The sequence below is a fragment of the Apium graveolens genome, chromosome 8 (genome assembly GCF_009905375.1).
Source record: "Apium graveolens cultivar Ventura chromosome 8, ASM990537v1, whole genome shotgun sequence".
Lineage (NCBI taxonomy): Eukaryota > Viridiplantae > Streptophyta > Magnoliopsida > Apiales > Apiaceae > Apium > Apium graveolens.
Genome location: NC_133654.1, coordinates 236,716,783 through 236,727,880, shown reverse-complemented (window position 1 = coordinate 236,727,880; position 11,098 = coordinate 236,716,783). Strand labels below are relative to the sequence as shown.

General features: G+C 40.5%; 1 non-coding gene across 1 annotated transcript; it reads left to right on the top strand.

The window, feature by feature from the left end:
* The first annotated feature begins 10,551 nt into the window (after positions 1-10,551).
* Positions 10,552-10,658, top strand: LOC141682345 (small nucleolar RNA R71). Its single transcript, XR_012559747.1, has one exon. It is a non-coding gene; the product is annotated as a small nucleolar RNA R71 (small nucleolar RNA).
* The last annotated feature ends 440 nt before the right edge of the window (positions 10,659-11,098 follow it).

The following is an 11,098-nucleotide window of genomic DNA, read 5'->3' as shown; positions in this document are numbered from 1 at the left end:
GACATATCCCTCCGTAGTTCAAGCTGCTCTAGTAATCGAAAGTGATTAGAAGTTGGTTGCCAAAGAGAAGGGTGACAAGAAGAGAAATTCTGAAGGTACCACTGATGAAACAAATCCAGAAGGATCCAGTCAAAGGTTTTAGAAGCGATTAGGCCAAAATAGGAATAAACGATTTAGAAGATAAAATTTTCCTCAGGCCAGGCCTACTACCACTTTAGTTACCTCAACTCCAGCCTAGTCAGCAAATACAGCAATGGATTGTAAGTTATGTGGCAAGAAACATATTGGTCCATGCAAAAAGGATGTTCAGTGTTTCAAATGTCATCAAAAGGGTCATTATTCATCGGAATGCAATTCAGAGAAACCCGCGGTTACTTTTTACAACTGTGGAAAGGTGGGACATTTTTCTCAAAATTATAAGATAGCTACTCAAGGTACTGCGTCCCAAGGACCAACATCCAGCATAGTTAAAGCCAGAACTTTCAAGATGACCAAGAGGTCCAATGGTCAAGACTCAGATGTAGTTGCGGGTACGCTCTCTCTCAACTCCGTACCTATTAAAGTTTTGTTTGATTCAGGAGCATTTAAGTCCTTTATATCAAAATAATGTGTGAATAAAATGGACTTAATGTTAGAAGACTTAGTTGAACCTTTGACTATAGAAGTAGCTAATCAAGATAGAATATCAGTGAGTCAGTTTTGCCCTAAGTGTCAATTGAAAATCCACGAGCATTCTTTTTTGGATGACCTAATACCCTTCGAGTTAGGAGAGTTCGACGTGATTTTAGGAATGGATTGGTTGTCCCAATATAAGGCAAATATTGACTGTGAGAAGAAGAGGATTGTGATGTTTACCGAGGATAACGTTAAGGTAACTTATCAAGGACAAAGGCAAGAAAAACATTTTCTCTCAATATTAATGGCAAAGAAATTGTTAAGACAAGGATGTGAAGCTTATTTAGCACATGTAGTAGACATTGAGAAAAATGTACCTAATTTGGACGAGATTCCGATAGTAAGAGAATTTTCAGACGTTTTTCCAGACGAATTACGAGGATTACCAGCAGATCGTGAGATCAAATTTTCCATTGATTTAGTTTCTGGAGCAGAACTAGTTTCAAAGGCTCCCTATCGAATGGCCCTAGTAGAAATGAAAGAGCTAGCTAAAAACCTTCAGGAATTATTCGATAAAGGTGTGATTAGGCCAAGTATATCCCCATGGGGTGCACAAGTGTTATTCGTAAAGAAGAAGGATGGAAGCATGAGGTTGTGTATATATTATCGGGAGTTAAATAAGTTGACCATCAAGAATAAGTATCCCCTACCAAGGATAGACGACTTGTTTGACCAGTGTTAATCGCTAAACACGCGCTAATATTACACATAAGTATATGAGTTCGTAAGTAGTATAAGATATAAATCAAATTCGATCCCACAGAGACTGTATTGGTTAACTATCTAAATTACACACCTAAGCAATAATGTATGGTTATTATTCAATGCTAAGATGATAACAAATTGAGAGTTTATAACTAAGAATTATGCTAACTATCATAACTACGAGAATAAGCTTGACTGAGTTAATATATATGACAGACATGAGATTCTAACTTCATTAAATACTTCATTTAATAGCCTTATTATTCTCAACCTTAGCATGTAATGGTGATGACACTAATCAGACAACACGAAACTAATAAACGCCAAGTTTCGTTACACGAGTACCATTCTACCAGACATCCACAAAAGAGATAGAAGCTGAATAGGCACCAATTATATTGAGACCCTATATGTCTATAGAATTTGAAAATATAACGGTATAAGCACAAGTTATCTATCTTGATTACAAAGGGAAAGTAAGATGGTTAAAATTACCTACGAATCATGCATATCAATACATGAACCTATGCTAGCATGGCAAGTTCTAAATCCTTAAATTCACTTTCGCTTTATTAAGAATTAACACACTATCTTATAAGTTCGTGACGCTCACAAGACGAATATGCACAACCAATACTAGGATATCATACAAGCACCACATACTAAGGCATCAAACAATTTAACTAAAGAAATCCATAAATAAATCCGCTAGAACCCCACGATAACGATTAGCCCATAATTGAACTCATCGCCAATGTGGGTTCCAATAAAAACATGATATAGAATATGTAGTCTTTATACGAATAAGTAAACCAAAGTACAATCAAGAATATAGGTTCAGCAAAACAAGAAACAAGCATCCAAATTACCACTCAAAATAAAGATTCACAAGAATAAACTAAATCGTCTTCGCCTTTGTTGAATTGTGCTAAAAGGTCTCTTGCCGTCTTCTCCTTCCTTGATGTCTTGATATCTCTCAATATCTATCTCTTAAAGAATGACCTAAGTTATGCTTATATAGCAGTCCATGCATCCCAGGAGTCCAACAATTTGAATTATAAAAGAATCAGGATTTTAATATCCCGACCCAGTACGGCCGCGCGCTTCACTAGCGCGGGCGCGCTGTCTTACTGTACTCCCGGCGCGGCTGCGCGCAACACCAGCGCGGGCACGCCTGCCTTCTGCCAAAACTTCATTTTTTCTTCTTCTTTATTCCTTGTAGCTTCGAGCCAATCTTTCAAGCTTTTATTCCAACACATCCTAAACACCATATTAGCATCAAAACAATGCTAATTCACCTGATTCACGAAGTGAAGCCTGAAATGCAAAAAGACTTAAAAACACGTTAAAACACAAATAACTTGAGTATAAATACACCAACTCAAAGCTTATTAGATCATAAATAAGTGTCAAATGCCACTTAACACACCCCCAAACTTGAATCGATGCTTTTTCTCAAGCATAAACAGACTCAAATAATAAGAAATAAAAATAAATGCATGAATGTAACTAATATGAATGCAATGATCCCAAAAAATAACTAAACCAATAAACTAGCAACACCTCAGCAAATGCAATTATTCGTATAAAGATCCATCAAATCTCACAAATCAATCTACACACCAGAGATGTGCGTGTGTGCAATGCTTACAGATATACTATCGTAACTATATCGACAATCATAACTCACTACTTATCAAAACAATCGCAAGTTTATAAACATAATAAAAGCTAGACTCAAAATAACTTATAACACTTCAATTCTTATATCGGAGTTAACATGGATTCATGCTTTTATTCACAACAAAACAACAAAAATATGCTTATTTGATCGTGCAATGAGTGAGGTCCATAAAAGATTTATACAATAATACCCATGTAGTGAGCGTTAGGTTAGCGGATCCCAGACTATAGAAGCCTTAGGTCACTAGGCACAAAGTCCCCTAAGAACTTAATAACCCGAGTACTAAAGAGCCCACTCGTGATCCATTATACATAACACTTATTCTTTTCTTTTTCTCTTTTTTTTCTTTTTTTCTTTTTTTCTTTTTTACTTTTTTTTTCTTAATTTCTGAATGAGTGCATTTCACTCCATCTCATTCAACCCTAGACTACTCATAAAAATATGAACCGGCTACTAGCCATTTGACACCTAGCCACAGAACTAGCAATGAAATCCAATTTCTCCAATTTCTAAATATCCATGTCTATATTATTAAGAGAATACCCTAAATTCTAAATATAAACAAGCGATTAAACCTCGACAAACCAAAAAACCATGACTATGATCTAGCACTATAGCAACCTATAAGACTTAGTGAAATACAAATGTCTCTTGCATGTAAATCAATCCAATAAGACTCAACATTACTAAATACGACATCACTACACTATCATCAATATCACCAATTAATCGGAAAATTATCTAAGGGAATCATAATATAATGCAAATGCATGAACTACATGAACAAACTATCATAAAAACTACCAAAAATAAAATAAAAAAAAAACTACATGGCAAAATATATGCAACTATATGAAATAAAACTATCATGAACATACAAACTATATGAGACTCACCCAAACATATTCCTTCAACTACTACCCCCAAACTTAAAATATTCAATGTCCTCAGTGAAGGTAATAGTAAGGAATCAGGCATACCTACTCTGAATCAGAATCCTCACCCTCAAAGGGTGGAGTGTCAGGTGTGTCCGGAGGTGGATACACGGAATCCTCACCAAAAATTGGCCACTGAATGTCAACTCTGGTGGCTCTAAATACAGTCCCAAGTGCCTGGGTGAGATCGCGTGCAAAACGACTGTGGATGTCGTGCATCGCATCCCTCCTCCTCGCAAGACACCTATACTGCGTCGAACTCAAACCAGCTCCCATCTCTGCTCCTGCTGCCTCCCCCTACTGCTGCTGCTGCTGCAATGGACCGGCCTCTTCTCCATATTGAGCTCTCCAAGCTGCTCAGCTTGACTGCTGCGTACCACCAGCATACATCTGATCGCGGGGCATACCTCCTGGCAGATGATCAAATGTGTAACTAAGCCCTTAGGATCGGGCTTTCCTCCTCCCTACTCTTGCATGCTATGCAGCGTAGAACTGTCAATAGGAGCACTGTAAATCTGAAGCTACTAATGTGTGGGCCAATGAACACCAACTGCCATGCACAACTTCGTCATAATGGACGCATACGAAATCGCCCCAGTAGTACCTCCTCTCAAAAACCTCAAGATCCCCTGATATATCACCATCCCCAAATCAATATAATCACCCTACAGAATACCCCAAAGCAGTCGAGCACGCTCTACCATAATCTCATGCACATGCGAAGATGGCATGATGTTAGCACAAATAAATGAGTTCCAAGCCCGTGCATACATGTTCATGCATGAATCAGGGAACATGGAGTAATCAATAGTGCCCCTCTTGAACTTCCAATGAGTCTCAGGCACACAGAGAGTAGCAACGATGATATCCGAATTGAAGTCCTCAGGAGTCTTATCGTTCCAAGTGTCCTGGCCCACCTTCCTCGCAGGCTGCTCAATCACTGTCCTGATAACCTCAGCACTCTACTCAACAGTCCTCCCCCTCACCACCGTAAAACCATTCTTCTCCGCCTTGGCATTGGTGTAGAACTTCCGCACAATATTCATGGGCACAGCAGCGGGAGCCTCACAAAAAGGAACCCAGACCATCTCCAAAATCATCTCCAATAGCCTACCATCTTTTCCTGATGGCAGAAATCCTCTCTCCTTAGCAATAGGCTTTGAGAGAAGCCTCGTGTACTCCTCCTCAGCCTCAGAAGTAGAGAACCTGGGCCTCACACCACTCATAGTAGAAGAATCTGTGGCACTGCTATCAACTTGAGTTCTCTGCCCTTTGGGTGCCATCAGATTGAAAAAGAGAGAATAAAAGCTTAAGTGTTTAGAGAGAATATATGATTGAGAGTTTGTGTATTAGTGGAGAAGATGTATGCCAGTGTATGTATTTATAGGGGGAGGGGTGTGAATTTGATAAGGAATAGAAGTGGGAATTGATTATGAGAATCGTGGGAATAATGGAATTGATTAGGAGAGGGAATTATGGGATATGGAAGAGTAAAAATCGGGTTTGAATTGATTTTGGAATTAAAATCCCGATTTTCTCTAATAAAACTGCTGATTTTTTTGTTCTGAATAGGGAATCGGCGCAGCCGCGCGCTAGGACAGCGCGGGCGCGCTCACATTCTGGAAAACCAGCGCGGGCGCGCTGGCGCGGGCGCGCTGGCGCGGGCGCGCTTGGCTACTGGAAAAACGGCGCGGCAGCGCACTAGGCCAGCATGGGCGCGCCCAGCTTCTGTACTTGGCCCGAAATTTTTTCCTTTTTCTGATTTTTTTGTGTTTTTCTCTTTTCTTCTTGCTTCCTCTACCTTCTAATGTACAACATACTTGGGTTACCTCCCAAGAAGCGCTTCTTTCACATCGCTAGTTCGACATAGAATCTCGAGATTAAGTGGACAATAAAATGGCACTAACCACCTCATGGGTTTCCGTATCACCATAATAATGCTTCAACCGTTGACCATTTACCTTGAATGCTTGGCCCAGATCATTCTCAAAAATTTCCACCGCTCCATGTGGAAACACAGTTTTGATTATGAAGGGCCCTGACCATCTTGACTTCAACTTCCCAGGAAAAAGATGGATACGAGAGTTAAATAAAAGAACTTGTTGCCCTGGCACAAATATCATGAGCACTAGACCCCGTTCGTGCCACCTCTTGACTTTCTCCTTGTACATTTTGTTGTTCTCATAAGCTTGAAGTCGAAATTCGTCAAGTCTGTTCAATTGAAGCATCCTTTTCTTTCCAGCAGCATCCAAGTCCAGATTCAATATCTTCAAAGCCCAATAAGCTTTATGCTCGAGCTCCACCGGCAAATGACACCCCTTACCATAAACCAACTGAAATGGCGACATTCTCAATGGAGTCTTATATGCTGTTCTATATGCCCAAACAGCTTCATCAAGCTTCAAAGACCAATCCTTCCTTGATGGGCATACCACTTTCTCTAAAATGCGCTTTATTTCTCTGTTAGATACCTCAGCTTGACCATTTGTCTGAGGATGATAAGTCGTAGCAATGCGATGATTCATATTATACCACTTCATCATGGTAGTGAACTTGCGGTTGGAAAAATGCGACCCCTCATCACTGATTATGACTCTTGGAGTCCCAAACCTTATGAATATCTGCTTGTGAAGAAAATTAAGCTCGACTTTCGCATCGTTCGTTGGCAATTCCTTAACTTCAACCCATTTTGACACGTAATAAACCGCCAACAAGATATATTGATTGTTGCTAGACGAGACAAATGGCCCCATGAAGTCAATTCCCCAAACATTGAAGACCTCAACCTCGAGAAGCACATTAAGAGGCATCTCATCCTTTTTAGACATATTACCCACACGTTGACATCGATCACATTTCAAAACGAACTGATACACATCTTTAAACAATGTTGGCCAAAAGAAACCTGCTTGAAGAACACGATCTGTTGTCTTTTCTCCATCATAATGTCCTCTATAAGCCGTTGAGTGGCAATCTCGCAAGTTTCCCCCCGTTTCGCTGTAAGGAATACATCTCCTGATTATTTGGTCAGCTCCCTGGCGAAAAAGAAATGGCTTATCCCACATATACCACTTCACTTCATGTAGAAACTTCTTCCTTTGAGCATAAGATAAGTCGGGAGGCATGGTGTTACTCACAAGGTAGTTCACAATGTCTGCAAACCACGACTCTTCTTCTTGCACTCCAAATAGCTGCTCGTTGAGAAAAGACTCATTTATCAAGGTCTTATCCAATGAAGTAGCATTAGGATTCTCTAAACGCGAGAGATGATCAGCGACTTGATTTTCATTTCCTTTTCTGTCCTTGGTCTCTATTTCAAATTCCTGGAGCAAAAGAACCCATCTAATCAATCTAGGCTTCGAGTCCTTCTTTGAGACGAGATATCGAATGACAGCGTGATCAGTGAAAACTGTCACCTTAGTCCCAAGTAGATAAGATCGACATTTCTCAAAACCGTAGACAATAGACAAAAGTTCTTTCTCCGTAGTAGTATAATTGAGTTGAGCACCATTTAGAGTCTTACTTGCGTAGTAGACTACATGAAATATATTGTTCTTCCACTGCCCAAGAACTGCTCCAACTGTATAATCACTTGCATCACACATCATCTCAAAAGGCTCATTCCAATCAGGTGTAGTTATGACCGGTGTCGAGATTAGACTCTTCTTCAATGTCTCAAAAGCCGCAAGGCACTCGTCATCAAACTTGAAAGGGACAACTTTCTCTAATAGACTGCACAAAGGCTTTGAAATTTTCGAGAAGTCTTTGATGAAATGCCTGTAGAAACCCGCATGACCAAGAAAACTGCGAATTCCCTTGACAGAATTAGGTGGGGGAAGATTCTCAATGACACCCACCTTGGCCTTATCCACCTCAAGATCCTTACTAGAAACCTTGTGCCCGAGAATTATGCCTTGACGCACCATAAAGTGACATTTATCCTAATTAAGAACCAAATTGGTCTCAACGCACCTCTTGAAAACGTGTCCAAGATTTTGCAAGCATTCATCAAAAGGATCGCCAAAGACTGAGAAGTCATCCATGTACACTTCCACATTCTGGCCAATCATGTCAGAAAAGATGGCCATCATACATCATTGAAATGTGGTTGGTGCACCACACAGACCAAAAGAAACTTGTATAAAGGCAAACATACCGAATGGACAAGTGAATGTAGTTTTCTCTTGATCTTCTGGAGCGATACAAATCTAATTATAACCCGAATAACCATCCAGAAGACAATAGTACTCATGACCAGCCAACCTGTCAAGCATCTGATCAATGAAGGGCAAGAGAAAGTGATCTTTCCTAGTGGCCTTGTTTAGCTTCCTGTAGTCCATATAGACTTTCCACCCCGTGACTATCCGTGTAAGCTCATTCTTCTCATTTGCTACCACAGTAATACCACCTTTCTTTGATACACATTGAACCGGGCTTACCCATGAACTGATAGGATAAATGATCCCTGCATCTAGCCACTTCAGAATTTCCTTCTTTACTACCCTCATTTTCGGATTAAGTCATCTTTGCTGCTCGAGTGTAGGCTTGCTACCTTCTTCAAGAAGAATTTTATGCATGCAGTAAGAAGGGTTGATTCCCTTGATATCTTCTATAGTCTATCCAATTGCCGATTTGAACTCTCTCAGAATTCTCAAAAGCTTTTCCTCATCGCTACCTGAAAGTTCAGATGCAATAATAACAGGCAGAGTAGATGCATCACCTAAAAAAAGCATACCTCAAATATTCAGGTAAAGGCTTAAGCTCAAGAGTAGGAGCTTCCTCAGTAGAAGGCTTGAGGCATTTAAGAGCTTTGTTCAATTCTTCCATTTCAAGAGATTCAAAAGGCATATCTATCTTCCTCTTCTAGGGAGACGAATTCAAATATTGCAATTGCTCATCTCCTTCGTCATCTTCACTGTTTGAATTTCCCAAAAGGCCTTTTCTAAGGCATCAGACCTTAGCATTTGATCAAGTTCCAATGTGACCACCGAATCGACCAACTCGACTTTTAAGCACTCCTCATTATCAGTAGGAAATTTCATAGCATTGAACAAATTGAAAGTTATATCCTGATCCAACACTCGCATTGTAAGCTCACCCTTCTGCACATCAATAAAGGTTCAGCCAGTTGCCAAGAAAGGCCTTCCCAAGATTATGTGAATCTTCTTATCCTCCTCGAAATCAGATGACGAAATCAGTAGGGAAGATGAGTTTATCCACCTTGACCAAGACATCCTTCACAATACCTCTCGGATATGTAATAGAACGGTCGGCCAACTGCAAGGTCATATAAGTTGGTTTGGGATCAGATAAGTCCAATTGCTTGAAGATTGACAAAGGCATCAGATTGATGCTAGCTCCCAGGTCACATAAGCATCTGTCAAAAGACACTTTTCCAATTGTACATGGAATAGTGAAGCTTCCTGGATCTTTAAGCTTTAGAGGCAACTTCTGCTGCAGCACAACACTGCATTCCTCCGTGAGAGCGACAGTCTCTAAATCATCTAGCTTCACCTTCCGAGAGAGAATACCTTTCATAAACTTTGTATAACTGGGCATCTTCTCGAGAGCCTCAACGAAAGGTATGTTGATATGAAGTTTCTTGAACACCTCCAGAAACTTCTCGAATTGCTTGTCCAACTTTTTCTTCTGCAGCCTCATAGGAAAAGGAGGTGGAGGATAGATTTGTTTCTCCCCTATATTACCCTCAGGAAGAGTGTGTTCAACAGTTGCTTCTTTCTCAACCCCAGCTTCTTCTGTCAACTCTTGAGTTTGCTCAGGATTCGCAACCTTCCCAGACCTCAAAGTGATTGCCTTAACTTACTCCTTAGCTTCCCTCTTTCCTGGTACTTCAGTGTCACTAGGCAATGTACCAGGTTGGCGATTTAGAAAGGCATTGGCAATTTGCCCAATTTGATTTATCAAGGTCTTGATAGAAACCGCTTGGCTCTTGTACATAAGCTTCAACTCCTCTGATTCAGATTTTTCATTAGCTTGTTGCAGCTGGAGTTGTTGTTTTGGTACATACTGCGGTTGCTAAAAACCAGGGGGTTGTACTGTTTGGCTGGATACTGCTGATAAGGCTGTTGAACCGCATTCTGAGCGTTGCTCCAGCTGAAATTGGGATGATTGCGGTTGTTGGGATGATAGGTGGCTGGCACAGGTTGTTGTGATCACTGGAAGTTGCTCACAAACTGAGCTGATTTACTAGAAATTGCACACTGATCAGTCTCGTGGGCTCCAGCACAAAGCTCACAAACACTAGAGATTTGATTAACTCCATAATTCGCCCAAGTGTCCACCTTCATTGTTAAAACCTTAAGTTGGGCAGCGATAACAATTGCTGCATCTAACTCCAGAATTCCTCCTACTTTTCCCTGAGTCAGCCTCTGGGAAGGATTCTGGTACTCATTAGCAGCCATCAGTTCAATAAGTTCATAAGCTTTATCGTAGCTTTTAGCCCACAAGGCTCCTCCTGATGCTGCATCAAGCATGGGTCTAGAAGTAGCACCCAATCCATTGTAAAAATAGCTGATAATCATCCAATCAGGCATGCCATGGTATGGGCACTTCCTAATCATTTCCTTATATCGATCCCAAGCCTCACACATAGATTCTCCAGTTTGCTACGCGAACTGGGTAAGAGCATTCCTGAATGTTGCAGTCTTCGCCATGGGGAAGAATTTAGTGAGAAATTTTTGAGCGAGATCTTCCCAAGTGGTGATAGATCCTGCTAGTAGAGAGTGTAACCAGCACTTTGCCTTGTCCCTCAAAGAGAATGGGAAAAGATGTAGCTTGATAGCATCTTCAGTCACATCATTGAACTTGAAAGTGTCACAGATCTCGATGAAATCCCTGATGTGCATGTTGGGGTCTTCGGTAGGAGAACCCCCAAACTGAACTGAGTTCTGTATCATCTGGATCGTTCTTGATTTGATCTCAAAAGTGCTAGCCCTGATGGCTGGTCGAATCATGCTAGATTGAATGTCATAAATCATAGGCTTAGAATAGTCCATTAAAGCCTTCAGATTCTCTGGTTGATCACCCATAGCTACTACAATTGGCTCTTCAATTTTCTCTTCTTCTTCTACCTTCTTTT